The 16,175-nt window shown below is 39.8% G+C and overlaps 1 long non-coding RNA gene across 1 annotated transcript; it reads left to right on the forward strand.

Moving 5' to 3' along the window:
- The first annotated feature begins 3,501 nt into the window (after window positions 1–3,501).
- On the forward strand, window positions 3,502–4,771 carry LOC145428794 (uncharacterized). The gene is made up of 3 exons (XR_013909116.1): window positions 3,502–3,624; window positions 3,742–3,808; window positions 3,897–4,771. It is a non-coding gene; the product is annotated as an uncharacterized LOC145428794 (long non-coding RNA).
- The last annotated feature ends 11,404 nt before the right edge of the window (window positions 4,772–16,175 follow it).

Below are 16,175 nucleotides of genomic sequence, written 5' to 3' on the forward strand. Positions count from 1 at the left end.
GGTGAATAGTGTTTGTTTCTGGTTTGCATCAAACTCTTTCATGATCACTCAGTTGCCAAGTGTTGCCAAGTGTTTGCAGACAAGTCTCTAGTTTCCATAGAAGATTATGGGCAACCACCACAATCTGCTAGTAAGCAAACATTTAAAAGAAGGTTTTTGGTGCAGCAATCTGTTTGTGACCGATTTTACCTAGTTGACACTCAGCAACCTCCCGCAATCACTCACCAACACATTTTTGCCTAGCAACCAGTGGTTACCATGGAGTCGCTTGACTGCTCTCAAGGCCTTCAAGACTGGGTATTAGGACTGGATTTCACCTCCACTGGATCCACTCACAACTGGTTGGGGTATACCCATTTTCATAATGGGGCTTCACTCTTGAGATCTACAAATACAAAGTGTATGAATAAACCACATCCATATTTTAACAGAAGCTTCACATTTAAACACACACAGACATATGCACCTAACCAGATTACAGAAAACTCCCTTTGATCTTGGGCGTGGCAGATACTAATCATAGAAGGAATTGTAATTTTATATATCTATTCGTTCTGTATGCCTATGTCAAAACAGTCCAATTGTTTTCCTGCCTAATTAGAGACAGAAACACCTTGCACATTATGACATAGGCACTGGACCAAAGCACTGTGTGGTCAGGTGTGTGGAGCCCAGATGATACATTCTGCACTGCCAGGGAAAGGTCATCCAGCCTTTATTAAGATGTCATCCAGACTTTATCAGGATAGAGAGCACTGAAGGCAGGCACATAGAAAAGATTGAGTTCATTGGTGGGGAGGCCATCAGTGGGCGAGCTGAGTGAAAAATTGCACAATAGATTCATCTTGTGAAAAGAATAGGTCTAGGGAAACCTGTTCTAAGGACCTTCCATTTGATGTTGGTAATAAAAATGAGACAATAATCAGGGCTAGATTATGACATAACATTCATTTATGGAACATTTGCCTGACTTCACAGCATACATGGTAGCCTTACATAGGACATTTAATGCATCTCAGTATCCTTGGAGCCTCAATCTAGGACAGACACTGTCTCAAGATGCGGAGCTGAAATAGTTCTGCTGAAAAGGATGGCAGCTGTTATTATTCTCTGTAAACGTGACACATTACAAAAGTTAATAGGTAGCAGAGAATTTTTCATCTATAATATGAAGCCTTGATTTGAGAATAAATAGGGAGAAAGTGACAGAACTGTTTGTTCTGGCAGTAAAACAAACAAAAGCGAAACTTAACAACCTCTCATGAGCTTTGCCAGAAACTTACGTATTTCATTACATCATAGTAAGTCAGCATGAGAGCCTAATTACAGTAGCTTTAGTTGTGGAGCCAACAGGATTCATATCAGTGCACTATGACTGTGGATGCCTCTTTGTTGTTCCTTAGGAATGGCTCAAGCCCCTACGGTGACCACAGATTTATTAATCTTCTAGGACACTTTGTAATGCAATGTTTAAAACTCTGTAGATGTAAACACAGAATATGCCTTTTGTGATAACAGAAGACACAGCAGTGACACTCCCTTTTAATCCCTGTCATTTTCTTCTAAAAGATATTGTCATAAAACCTCAAAAAAAAAAAAGAAGAAGGAAATCTTTTCAGATCAGGATCTTTCCCCTAATCATGAAAAAGAGAGTACAGTACTTTCATGTTATTGTATTCTCATTACTAAGACAAAAGTATTTCATCATCAAAGAAATATGTCGTGTTTAAAAATCACAACTTTTGATGGTTTTCTCTTGATAACAGCATGTTGTTGTCAAAGCAAGAAAGTTAATTATATGTTTTATGCATAAAGGTGACAGTAAAGTTGTCATTTGAAATATAAAATCTGGGTTTAAACTTTGGTGTAGGTTGTAGAAATGTTTAAATATAAATTTTTCAACCATTTCTGATATGTGTAAAAATGATATTTAATACTTTTTTGAGTACTTTTGCTCTATAAACCACCAACCTGCATGTCAGATAGATAGATAGGTAGGTAGATAGACGAAAATAAAAAGAATAGTTAAAAAGAACTAAATTAATGGCCTAATGACAAATAAAGTTGCCAGTTTTAATAAAATGTATATTGTTATTGTTTTTAATGTTTTTTGATTTTAAAAAAGATCATTTTTGTCATAATAAATGGATATTCCACTGCTGTAGTCTACAATGTGATCACAGGGCTCAACCAGGAGAAACCTTTTTATATCACATATGTAACACATGCTCTCTGGAGCTTTCACGCTTTAAAATCAAGCATGTGCTCAGACATGAGGGAAATATAGCAATCAGACATGTTCCTTTTTATTTAAAAAGTGCACTACTTGTAATGGAGCCTAGTACACATTCTTAATGATAGAAAACAAGGTCTGAGCTTTTATTCTGTGCATTAAAGTTGTAATATTTAGCGTGAATCACATTAAATCTGTAAGCTCTTTGCCCAAATCTTGAAGCAGCTGTGGCTGCGGCACCAGAACACCGAGGATACATGATAGATAATGTCTTTTGCAACCTTTACATGATTACAGTATGCATTACCCATAACAGCCTGTTAACCCTCATAAACCACAGTTTCTACAAACGCTGGTTTTATAAATGCCATTTACTGATAGTGTGTAGGCTGTACGCTGAAACACTATGTATTCAAGCTTAGTTAGGGAGGCACTAAGCTACCAAGCACAAAGCTCTAAAAGAGAAATGATGTGACCTTATGGCTCGGCATTGATCTGCGGTAAAAGGATTTTTATGGTGATCTCAAATTTGACTGAGTCAGGCATCAGCGCTGTCAGGATCATATTTTCAAAATGACATTGCTGTGCTTCGTGTTAATACATATTCTGTTGCTGGTTTATTTCATTATTTCAACACTATATTGACTGGCTGATATTTAAAGCTTGTGAGTAGCTGAGCCATCGGCATATCCCAAGAAAGGACTCAATCACAGATTTCAGGGGAATATCAGGTTTGTCTCCAGTCGTTTTCCTTCTCGTCTATAATGTCATCAGACTGTCTGTGTCAAAATGTCCCCTTTTACTTGTTTTCAGTTTGAACAATGGCAGAAGGTTGCAATAATTCACTGAATCGACTAAAAAAAGGATAAGACAAGTTTTTTTTTTTCACTGCTGGATTTTCTCATATCAAGCCAGAAATTCATTGCACCACAAAGTAAACATGTGACATGTTGATGCTCTCTGTATCACACTCAGGCAGGTCTTGGGAGTATTTTATAACCATGCTAAAGGAATGTAGCTTTACCATAAATCAAATGTGCTGGCCCGTAATTATTGCCTCTGCTCTCTCAGGGATCGAGGGATTTCACTTGTGCACTTCCTTTCATTGCACATTGGAGCACTAGCCCTTGTGTGTTGTGAAAGACAAGTGAGCAGAAAAGCGAATGTCAGTATAATTGGTGCGTTTGCAGCTCCCGCCGCACACCCCTCACCAACTGCAAATTACTTCCATGTTGCAACTCAAGGACAAAGGGCTTGACACATTGATATGTGCACACAACCATGATAAGTTGCTGTGTGAGCAAAGTCTGAGGAACGTCGAGTGCTGCTGTTAAAGGGAATCGCTGGCTGATGATATTCTGTTGGGATAATACACTTCTAATGATCCTGAGGTGCATGTGTTTTCCATTTCAGTGTGACTTTGCTATATGTGCATTGTTCATTATAGCTCTCCTTTTACCCTGTGGGTTTGTAACATAGGAGGCTAATAATTCTGTTTACATCAAAAGGAAATTAGGAGACCCACGGCAAGGGCACGGTGAGATGCTTATATTGCTCCAGAGCAACATCTCTGCAGTAAGTCTCATACCTCAGTCTCTTTGTTCATGCTAGTGCAGTGCCATGATGTAGGTGCACTTTCACACTCAAAACTTTCCTTCTACAGAAATGGCTGAAAAACTTGGTTCAAACATCAATGGGCAGCATCAAGTCTCCAGGAACCCTCCTATCTTTGCCTATTCTCTTTGTGTTTCCTGGGCCGGTGAAACACAGGAAGGGGCTGCCGGACAAGGACAGACTGTGAAACCAAGAGCACACTTCCACTAGACTTCTAAAAGAAATCCTCTTTCACCAAATGTGTCAGGATGCATTGTGATTCTGCAGACACAAATCTTTCTTCTTCTTCTTTTTTTAAACTTCTTTTCTCATTAATTTATGGTTATTCCTATTACAAGTGCATATATATTCTTTAACTGCTGTACCAGCATAAAGTAGGAACACACCAGAGGTTCAAGTGTTGTGGCTTTCAAGAATATGTGAGACGCGACAGAATATCAGCTAACATGGCAACGAGGACTGCAGCGAGTACCTAAGGTTTCAACGAGGGTCAGTTTCCTGATGTACAGTAAATGTTTTTTCCAACACTGGATGGGAAGTCCTCTCTCTCACATGACTTTAAATCCCTCACATGCTCAGTGTGTATGGTTTTCGTATGTTAAAATACAACTGGCGTGTTAATTTGATTTGTCTAGGAACTTGAACCTGAAAGCTAGATGCCCTTATCATATCAGTCATATCATATATCCTAACATGTTTTCTATTAAATTAGCACAAAGAAATGTGGTAAATCTAATAGAAGATGGTAATCTAGCTTTGATACAGCCCATGTCACAATTTCCTGTACCTCTGACTTTCAGTGTACAGTATTAGCCAAAACATGCTTCATAGGTAAGTGGGGCACCTCCACACGCTAAATCTAATTTTCTAACCCTTAAACATGCTTCACAATAAATAAATATTTATATATATTACAGACTTCCACATGGCCACCAAGGTAGTCATCACTCAGCTGGGGTTGTTTGTTTTGTTTTTATTATTATTATTATGAACAAAACAGGACAGCAGCTGAATGAGATATAATCAGGTCAAGGACATGGAAGACTTAAATAACAACGCAGACAGGAAAACAGTCATTAGAATAGGGGGATAGTAGGGATATAAGAATTGATGTAGTGAGCATAATGTGCAAAGAACTGCCACATAAGTAGTTTCAAGCATATTCCCTCAATGATCCAATAAAGGATGGGACAAAATAAATGCTAATAGTAACGATAGTCAATAAACTTGATGCAATAATTCTGAGTAAAATGCAGTTGAAATGTACAACTTCAAACTAGTGCTGTCAGCGTTAATCTCGTTAAAATTAGGGCAGCGCCATAACCACATTAACGCAGCAAATCTCCGTTAGCAAGGTAACGCGGATCGGCCCGTGCGAGGGCTGCACGGTTAAACGCGGTTATCTCGTTAACGTGTTAACGCCATCCAGCCCCACACACAGGGCAATCCGCGTTAACTTGCTATTGGAGATTTGCTGCGTTAATGTGGTTATGGCGCTGCCCTAATTTTAATGAGATTAACGCTGACAGCACTACTTCAAACATTTTATTTAAACAAGTAATCATAAAGGTAATTTGATTAGTATAAATTTAATGTATAGTAACCAAGTAAAATTAATTTGAACAGGTTTCATTAAATGTAACATTTCAAATTGTTCTATGTAACAAAGGTACACTGAAGTTTGCATTGTGGGCAGATTTATTTTGAGTGCATGTATTCAGGTTTCTTTTGATATAGTCTGCTTTACTTTGGTTTTTTGGATTTGGTGATTCCCCAGAGTCTGTCCAGTCGCACCCAGGGAAACGTTGCTCTGTTTTCCCTGGATATCAGAAATGAAGTCTGGACTAATATGCATTTTATGGCAATGCTGATGAACATGTTGTGGAATCAAAAGTAGTTCTCATAGATTACCTCACATTACTGACATAAGTTTTAATCAAGTGTTTGAAATTTTGTCTCAGTGCCAACTGAAGAGTAAATTACTGAAAGTCACAGTCAATACTTAAAGACGTGGAAGTGGAACCGAAAGGCTAAACAGTATAGACATTCATAAAACTTTACCGTAGTACATTTACTTATATTCCACGTCTTAAAGCCTGCAGAAAGCTCCTACTTTGATTTAAATGACAGTGAAATGACAATATCACTTCAGATATATTTAATCCATTGCTTTATGCTGTCAAAGAGGCCACTTTCAGGAGTAAATTGCAGAGTGGGACTAATACGTTTTCAAAGACAGAGAGTTCATATGTAGCAAACATTTACTATCCATTTGATTTCAATAAAAGCAAAAGTTGCTGCAAATTTAGACGATGAATTTCTGTTGGCTTTTATTTTTTAGTAGAAGCGACTGCTTTCACATTACATAGCCATTTCATCCATTTTAAATGAAAAGAAATATTGATTAGCACAACTTTACAGATATTTATATGTTCTGACAAATTTAGCTGTCCGCAGCTCTAATGCATTAGCACAAAGACCCATAACTCAAAGTCTATTACATGAACCACTTAGCCGAAAACACACCACACATCGCCCCCTTCCTATTTCCATCTTCATTCATGGGGAACTTGATCCATATAAATACGCCTTTTTACTGTTTCTTGAATATCTTTTTTATTTCATAAGCCTGGTTTACATGGCGTTATGGACAACACAACGACAGCATTCATCAAGTAAGCCGCGGAGCCTCTGCGAGGTTTATAGTCATGTTTATGCCGTGCTATACTTCATCTGGAGTTTTGTGAACACCACTACATCACTGCCTGTGGAGCTGCGAGGAGGCCGTGGAAAGCAGTTTGCAGTAACTGCCACGCTGCCTGCGCCTGTTGCCCTGTGCTGATAATTGCACTTTGCATTGCATTTACTTTGGCCCCAGTTCCCATCGGCAAGTGACACGAGCTGTTTTTCAGGCTGCTTCTCGGGACCGAGCAGGGCTGTAAATAGTGCAATGTTTCTTTCTCCAGGGACTGCTGAAGCATTGTAGTATTCACTCTTACAATCTGGGAGCATCACAACACTATTTGTCACATGTAGTATTAAAAAAAAAGGAAAAAGAAATTCCTGGTTTTTGTTGCTTCACAGTGCTTTTATCTTGCAACAGGTTATTCACTGGCGATGTGTCTTCTCTCAGGTAGAGCTGCATTCATTTGTTTTCCTGCAGTTAAACTGAGGATATTAGGAAGGCATGGCTGATTCCAACCCATTTTATTGCGATAAATAAGTACCCAGGTGCTGCTTTCACCACCCCGTCTGCTCCTCTGGATATGCCCTACTCCCATCGCAGCCGTTCGGGGACAGCCGAAATGTTATTGCTCTGTCAGTTTTATTTGACATTACCTGAGTTGCAGGATGTCACCAGTGGTGCAGATTCTCAACCCAGTTCAGGGACACTGGAACCAGGCCAGAGTGTTACAGAACAGATGCTAACTGCTCCTTTGTTCAGACACATTCACTTCTTTCTCTTTTTCTTTTCGTTTGTTTCAGTCTGCATTGCAGAACGAATAAATACTTGCGGGATCTGCACTATGCAGTGGAAAAGACACGCTTTGACGAATATAAAAAAGCGTTCTTCGAGCCAAAGACAGAGGGGTGTTTGAGCAATAAAAAAAAGAGGTTAGGATGTGAAAATTTTATATGGACACAAATGCTAATGCATGTGAATCTGTGCCAAAGAGCATTTTAAGACTAACATCAGATATTAGACACCACTACAGAGCGAGTTCTCGATGGCCGGACCATGAGCTCCAGCCTGCAGGCTGTGGGAGGATAATTAATGTCAAAACAGTGCTTTGGTACAAATATACCCTCGGCCTGACATGGCTACAACGCACCAGCAGGCTTCAGAGCCCTTCCAGTGTTTTGGTGGAAGCACATTCCAGCAGACTGCACTGCAACACGCCGCCTCTGACTAGTCCTCTAATGAGGTTGGGGACTGTCAACAGCCTTCCTCGGTGCTTCTTCAGCCTGCCGGGGTGCTTGCTCCCAACCCACGGCCCTGCTCCCTGTGGGTCTGCCACACACTTTACACTGGCTGCACCGATTAATCTAATAAGACCTTCTGCTGCTCACTTTTGCATTTTTTTTAAAAAAAGATTGCGGCCCTTGAGAAGTGCGCTTGACACAGTAATAATTGGGAACTCTGCTGACTTTATTAGCAAGGCTAAACTAGGATGGTGATTGTGTTTCCGCGCTGTAATTAAATATTTGCAGCAGCAGCAGTGCTCGTGCACGCTTTTTAATGATTTATTGAACTATCTGCAGCATCTATGAGTGCTCCACGCTGCCTTTTTTAAGTTTTTTTTTTTTTTATTGGATTTTAATGTTTGCTCCAATATGAAGAGAGCACCCAAAAAACAACTTCTACTTTAGGCATGCTGAGTAAATAGATTTGAATAGATTCCTACAAAGCAGTCCTTTGACTTAAAATGATCCCTAAAGACTAAAATAAGTTCGTATTTAGTCGACTTCTCTGGGAGGATGCATTAAATCGCTTCCATGTGTGCCTAAAGCACTAAGCGAGTAACAAACTGTTCAGTTTTTCAAATAATTTCGAGAATGCGGTTACAGCAGAAGCAGCGTTTTAGCTGCCAATCACCACAGATTTTACAAGTAACCTTCCAGCCAAACAACCTGTTTTCAATTAGTCCAAACGAGCAGATGCTCTATTTCACACACCGCCTGGGCAGCAAGTTAAGTCACTCTTGTAAAGATTAAATATCACAGGCTTGCATTTTTTTTCTTTTTTTTCTCTTTGGTCCACAAATAATGACTGATTTCACACAATTATGCTTCAGTCTAGTTCATTAAAAAAGTTCTCCATGTGCCTTTTCTAACACCTGGAGTGTTTGTGGTTTTCTTTGCAGTTTATTTTTTTAACTGGCACCGTGGAGAAAACACAAATTAAAAAAGGAAGACATTACAGCACAAACTGCATTTCCATCCTTTATTATCAAATGAGCGATAATTGCTCTGTACCTGCAGGATGGGTTTTTTAAAGATGATGATAATATGTCAACTCTGGAGCTCTTTCTACGTAATCCACAACCTAATCTCTTTCCTTCAGAAAGGATTAAAATAAATGTCCTTGTTTGTAGATATATCTTCAAGTATTCACTAGCCATTCAATCCCAGAAACTGTGAGCTAGTTTACTGGAAAAACAGACTACAAAAGACTAGAAAAACCACTATATTATCAATATTATTATTATTTGGAGCCTGTTCCATTTCATTTCTAGCCAATTCAACTTTTATAATACTTTGAAGACAGGATCATTTTTTTAAACATTATTTTTGGCAGTGGTATATGTTGTACTGAGCATTCCTCTGACAGCCAATAGCCGTAGCCATTATCTGTCTATAGCATGTTGTTTCGTTTGCTGTTTTTGTATATCAATAAAACATCCTGCATGATGTCTGAGCCCCAAGAATTAAAGAAAGCTTCAAATTTAATTTCTGCACATATTGTACATTTTTTATGTTATACTGTGTATATGGTGATTACTGCTGGCCTTTCTTTTAGCGTCGATGTGGAGCGGTACTCCAATTACATTGTGCTTTTGTACAAATTAGGACTGTGCAGTGGCAATAAAAAGTTAATGAGTTAAAAGCCATCATATTTATTATTCAAAACAAACAAACAAAAACAAAGTTGTAGGATCAAGCTTCTGGCTGCACTGATCCAAAGAAAGGCAGCACGGCCAAGCAAACTGGACATCACAGTCATCTGCACTCCAGAGATATTTACGCCCAAAATGCTGACTTTGAGTCATTTGATTACATGTTCATTTTTCAGGTCATTTTGTTACATGAGCACAGTTTAAAATATTCAATTTAATTGAATCTGGTCAAATAAAACTTTCCTCGTGCTCACTCGTTGCATATATAAGACGAACTAGCCACTACGACTACATGAATCGTTCTGTGGACTCTAGATTTGGAGCCTTTTGGAATTGAGCATGTTGAGCATTGAGATGTGACAAGGAAGGGGTGCATCTGACCAACAAGGACTATACAACTCATGCGATATGAAATTGTCAGTTACAAATTAATCACTCCCTAAATCACACCCTGCTTTATTGTCTTCTTCATCTTTTGGCTGCTCTTTTAAAGAGTGTCCATAGAAGATCAGCCCATCCTTAGTGACCACGTCTATCACACCAGCGCTCGGCATGTTCTTCATAAAAAAATCTCAGGTCTTCCTTTCTCTCTTTTTTCTGTCTCCAAACATGCCTTTCCCTCTCCTCCTGTTCCGTCTTAAGCCAACATTAGCACAGTTTCCACAAGAGCCCTGCTAGTCAACAGTGCCAGTGGCAGTCAATCTAATATGGAAATCTTCTTGATGATCCACAAAGGTTTTACAATGCCCTTCCTCACATTGCAACCCAAAGAGTCGCCCCCTGGTGGTCTCTGAATAGAATGCAGATTCACTTCCATGTTGGCTTGACTTTTCAGGCCCCGGGGGCTCTAAGAACTCAGATCATTAATGCAGCAGCTCATAGGGCATTGTATGGCTTCTTTTTTATTTGGAGGCCATACTTTCAAAAATATATCAGGCTGACAGTTAGACTGGGTTTAAAAAACTAGAAAATACCAGCGAGGCAAAGTATAACATTCGCACTAAAAGCGCAGTACCAATGACTATTCAAGCAAGTGTTAGATAGTTCACAAACACAGTGCGAGAGCGAGGACAGCATGGTCTGGTAGACTGTTCAAAGCACTTTTGCAACAAGGGGTGTAAAGAGTGACACAGTCTGTGGAGCTGATAGTGAAGCCAGTGTGATTCTTCATTTTGAGGAGGCACAAAGAGGGGGGAGGGGAAAAAAGGAGCAAAGAAATCTGCAAAAAGCTGCTTAAAAAGGCAAGCACTACAAGCATTACAACCGCCATTCTACACAGTCAAAATGGACACACACTGGTTTTATGAAATGTTTATCAGTGGAGCGCCAGTTTTGAGTTCGGCTGGAAGCAGAGCTGTCTGTGTCTTGGTTGAAAAGCTCCGTGCTCCAGCCAGCATCTGTAAAAGTGGTCAATATGTGCAGAGGCGTGAATTGCATGTTCGCCCTCTCCCCGCTGAGCAGCGGATGCCAAATTGGGGGGCTGGCGGCAGATGGTGTGGGGTGTGAGATTAGACTAGGCATTGACACATGGCAGGAGGTTGCGCTGGTGTGAAGCTGCTGTGGGTGAGAGTGGAAGTCAGAGATCTTCTCCGTGGGAATTGGCTCTGGTGTTGAGGAGGAGTAGATTTACATACGTGTGTGCATCTCCAGCTCGGCTTCAGACGGAGAGTTCCTCCAGCACCTCGGGGGAAGAATCTTAAATGCAACATTTTTTTTTCCCTCTTAAAATAATCCAAACAGTCAGCAGAGAGCTGTGTGTGCTTTTTATGCTCCGTTTTTTCCCTCTGGACTATGTGCCAGAAGTTTATATATAACAGGATGAATTACTAAGTAATCACTGACCAGCCCTACTTTGCATATGGCTGTGCTGGGAAAAATAGACTTCTTTATGTTATTGCTACCATAAAGTGGGATGTTAATGCTGCTGGAGTTTATTAATAACAATTCAAGCCCATAACTCTTTTAAAATATGATGCATTTTACACATACTGGAGCACATTGGAACAAGTGTATTTTTGTAATTAAGGACAAGAACCTTGCTCAAGGGCATAAATACAAGTGGCTCTTTGGATTCATCGCCGCGGTGTTAAATCACCAGGCTATTGACCCTGTGTAATACCCACTGCTGACACAGTAGAAAAAGGGGCTTTAATTATATATTCAAGAGAAAATGGTGGGCGAAATAATGGGATACCCCAGTGGCAAGGGGAGCTCAAAGTCAAGAGGAGCTTGAAAAGAATATTGAATTATAGAAAATAAAAAAAAATCACGTCTCCTTGATGGGTCCCCTGATTTCCCTCTGCGGCAAGTGTTAATAAATCATGATGCTTGATCATTTTCAGCCGTTTGACCACACCGACACAAGGAAGCACCATGTCGCTCCAGGAGGTCTGTGTGTTAAAGGAGTACTATAACAAAAAAAAGTCTGTTCAACACTGTAACACTGTGAGCACATGTGAAATAAAATGTGCCAAAACACACTTAAAGGTCGCTGCATATAGAGGGGGGGCAGAAGTGAAGTGTGCAGGAGCAAACACAGCCAGAAGAGGGCGACAGAGACAACAAGCTTTTATACAAAACTAGTACTTCTCTTCTGCCAACAGAGGGAGCCAGAGGACTGTTTTTAAAAGCAGGCTTATGGACTTGGGGGAGAAATGAGAATGCATTCTGAGTATTAATTTGGTCATATAAGAAGACATCCCTCAAACCATCAGTATCTTTTAAGGATTAAGATGCTGCCACCTAACAATATTCCCATACTACTTATCAATGTCATAAGGTGTGACACAAATATTAACTTCTGGCAAATGTGAATGCACTGACTAGGACAGCTAAGCAGTCCTTCAACCTACAAAGTAAAGGCTGTAAAATGATCAAAGTGTCTTTTCAGTGACACCTGCAAAGGAAGCCGGAAGTTTATTTTGAAGAAAATAAGTGTGTGTGTGTCAATGAGTTGTCTAAAATGTATTAAATAATAAGTAGTCACAAGAATTCTGCACCTGCCCTTTTGTTTGATTTACTGTTAGTGCTTAATTTTTTTTAATTACTTCCCCACCTCACCCACTGTCTGTTGAGCATGTCCAGAGTTTTATAATGTAACGCTTCATAACAGTAATTCTAAAGCTTCCCCCATTAAGACATATGACGACCTCCCCTCTACTCATTAATGATGAGTTTTGACACCTAGTATTATGTCAATAAAGATGTGGTTTGATAGCCGTTAGTTTCTTGGTTTTTCCAAGAGTCGATGCAGAGACCACCCCCAGAAAGTCCTGATGCACATCCAGTCATTTTGTTCTATAAGCAGGCCTGAAATATGAGGGAAAGTTACTTGGGTTACCTAGTAGGCTTTCAAGAGGGGACAATGACTACAGATCACCTCACCAACCCTTAAAGTTTTGTTTTGTTTTTCTTTATCAGTATGAAAACATTTTTTTGTATCCTGAAGTCCCAACTTTAAGGGAAAAAAGGGAAAAAGAAAGAAAGCGCTGAGTGTAAATGTCTGCTATGCCAAGAAGAATACGTGTCTGTTAATAATTGGCTGTTAGCATCAACAAACACACGGTGGATTTTATGAAAGCTGTGGGCAGTTATGAAATCAATATATAAACATCAGATTTAAGGTCAGGCAGCTTGCACTGATACTGCACATGAATGGCTATTTAATGACTGAATGTTTGACAAGCTCTGTGTTTACAAGTGCTTTGAGTTTCAGTGTGGGGCTCAGTCTTCTATCTGACAGCGCTTATGGTAGCTGCTAATATTACGCTCGCTCACCTGACATTTTGGACTGTTTCCATTTAAAAGGATGAACAAAACTGACACTCAAGGGCTGATGGGGTGTAAGGTGGAGGCAGCACAAACACACAACTTTGAAGTGGGTAACTATGTAAATGCTTAATACTTTGGTTTAGACTCAAACTCTGGTTAGCTTATGCAACTGCTTAGCTAATGCTAGGAAACAGCATGATTAGGGGTTTTACTACATTACAGAAACACTTCCATGTATCAGTCTAGGTTTACTGCACACACTCTACTTACAATTTACTTACAGGTTACAGAAAAATTTACCTGGACATTTTCTGAGGAAGGACCGTCTCTTCCTTTAGCACATTGCTAAGCTAAATATCCCAGTGTGTACCACAGACATTGAGCTCAGGGTTAGCATAATAAAACTATGTAGAAATATCTCAAATTTTAAATTTAGCTGACCAAGATGTGGACAGCTCTATAATAGCTTATAATTTATAATGTGTTTGTCTTTACTGATAGAAAAAATTATATTCAGTAAAGACTTGGAAAGCTTTTTTAATCCTATTATCAAACTCTCACTAAAACGTCTCTGCCACAGCTGTAACAGAGCCATCCTTGAAGGCTGATGTTAGATCAAATTATAAATTGTTACACTGGGGGACATTAAAGAATAGATTTATTTTCTGTAAATCTCAAAATAAATTTGTGACAGCCCATCAGTACATTAAATGTTCACCGATCAAATATTGAAACGATTAAATGGTCATAAACTGTGGCAAAAAAAAGTTGTTGTTTTTTATTTGAGGACAGAGCTCTCTCTTGATATCTTGGTAAACAATCAATATGACAGCTCCATCAGTGAACTGCGTCTTGTCTGCTTCTGCATATTTTTATCTCTAGATTCTGTCACTTACATGTTGGTGCTGTCAGGTTACAGCTGAATGATTAGATGTATCAAATCAAATGTAAAATTAGGGTTCCAGCTTCATCTAATGAAAGTTCAGGTTGGGTACATGATAACGCCCATTAATTAAAACAACCCTTTTCTCTTAACCAGCTAGGTCCCAAAGGGCTTTCTGAGCTTCCTGCTTGAAAATGACATGTCCAAAATAAATGGAGTATTTCTCTGCAATTACAAACTCTGTGTAAACAATCTTGGTATCAAAATAAAGCAAACACCTGTGAGATTTCATCAGAGGTGTAAATATTGCAGCAGATGTTACTGTGACTAAGTTACTGAGGCTGGGACACAGAAAAAGTAAGTAGATTTCTTCCTCGCCTAACTTTTTTTATTTTTTAGCATATAACCCTTTTAAAAATATGCTTTAGTTCACCCTTTAATCCAGAAATTCAGTAATCAACATATAAACATAATCGATGCTGAGATTTATGCTTCTAAAGTAAAACAGTGAGAAAATACAGCACTTTTAATAAATAAATATTCAGGCATTTCTAGCTCTGTCCAGTTTTGGCACACATTGAACATCATATGTAAGTTGAATTTTTAGGTATTAAACAGCAGAAATGATTTAAGGACATGGTGGCACTGGGGCTTAACTGGATACCTGCTTTTGACGATAAACATCATGCTCCTAGATCCACTGGATTAAAAGGAAGGTTCTGCTCTTAATTTGCATGTTTCCATGGTGAATCCTGGTATCAGAGCGCCATTAATGATGGCTTTCTTTCTCCAGGTGAACATATTTAGAGTTTTTGGAGCAAACTTGGATCAGCTGTTCTGGAAAGCTCAGAGTGGCCGATCTCAGACTCCAGCAAAGAGTTTATTGCTAATGTTTGTTGAACATGCTGGGGCTGACTGGCTTTACCAGCTGTGGGATCTGAATGCTCATGAGGGAGGAGATGATGTGCTGACATAAAGAGGCCATGCACTGAAACCAACAGTGAATGAAATAAGTATATTCTCAACTCATTTTAAAAAATAAAAAACAATCATGCTGTTAGAGTGAAAACCGTTCCGCTGACTGCTAAGTTTGGGGATAAATATTCATTATGTCTAGTGAAGAGGGAAATAAGTAGACTCAAACATGGTTAGGGGAGGCGGTATTCTATAAGGGGAAGGGGACGGGGTTTTGCGGAGGGGTGACTTCATCAAAGCTTCATCTGAACACAAAGAGGCGAGACAGAAACTCGATTACTAGGAAATGGAAGTCTGCTGTCGTGTGACTGTGACAGTACAGTGGGGGTGGTGGGGGCGGGGTTACGACTCAGACACGATACCATCAAAGTCCTCCTTTATTTTGCTTGATGAGGAAGAGATGCCACATCCCCAGAGCTGCCTGAGGGCACGCTGATGTCATCTGCCTGTCATACACGATGACAGGAAGCCTGCTGCTGCCGGTGCATGTAAATGAGTGAGTGAATGAATGAATAGAGTCTACTAGCAGATTCATCAGGTCCTGGAATGAAGCTGGTCAAGCCAGTGATAAAGGACAGAGACTGCATTAGCATTTTTTCCCGCATGCTAGTGATCTGATATATGCTACATATGATCCTGCTGATGATGAGCTGTCTTTAATGAATTCTGCTTTTTATTCGTGCTGCGTGATGATTCTTGGGATTCACTGCAACCGGGAGCTCCTCGGTACATCCATGGGAAGGTGGTGCTGTTTGCCGCTCGCGCTCCGCCCTTGATCCTCAGAGGCACAATTGAGCTGCAAAACACAGAAAAGCAAGATATTTCTTCAGAGTATTTTTAAAGGCTCATGCAAATCATTGCAGGCTAACTGTGCTACTATGTGTGTGCGTGTGCGTCTTTTAGGACTTGCACAGGCGGATTTATCAGCAGGGCCTCTTCTGTGACCGTCCCCAGCCTCTTACACCTTTGCCTCCAGCACAGGGGAGACAAACACATGTTGTCTTTCCAGATTATACCTCATTCAAGACCTACAATGGACCACATTAGAGCATTTAAATGGAGCCCTGACTCTTCAACCGTC

Source organism: Astatotilapia calliptera, chromosome 5, assembly GCF_964374335.1.
Source record: "Astatotilapia calliptera chromosome 5, fAstCal68.1, whole genome shotgun sequence".
Classification (NCBI taxonomy): domain Eukaryota; kingdom Metazoa; phylum Chordata; class Actinopteri; order Cichliformes; family Cichlidae; genus Astatotilapia; species Astatotilapia calliptera.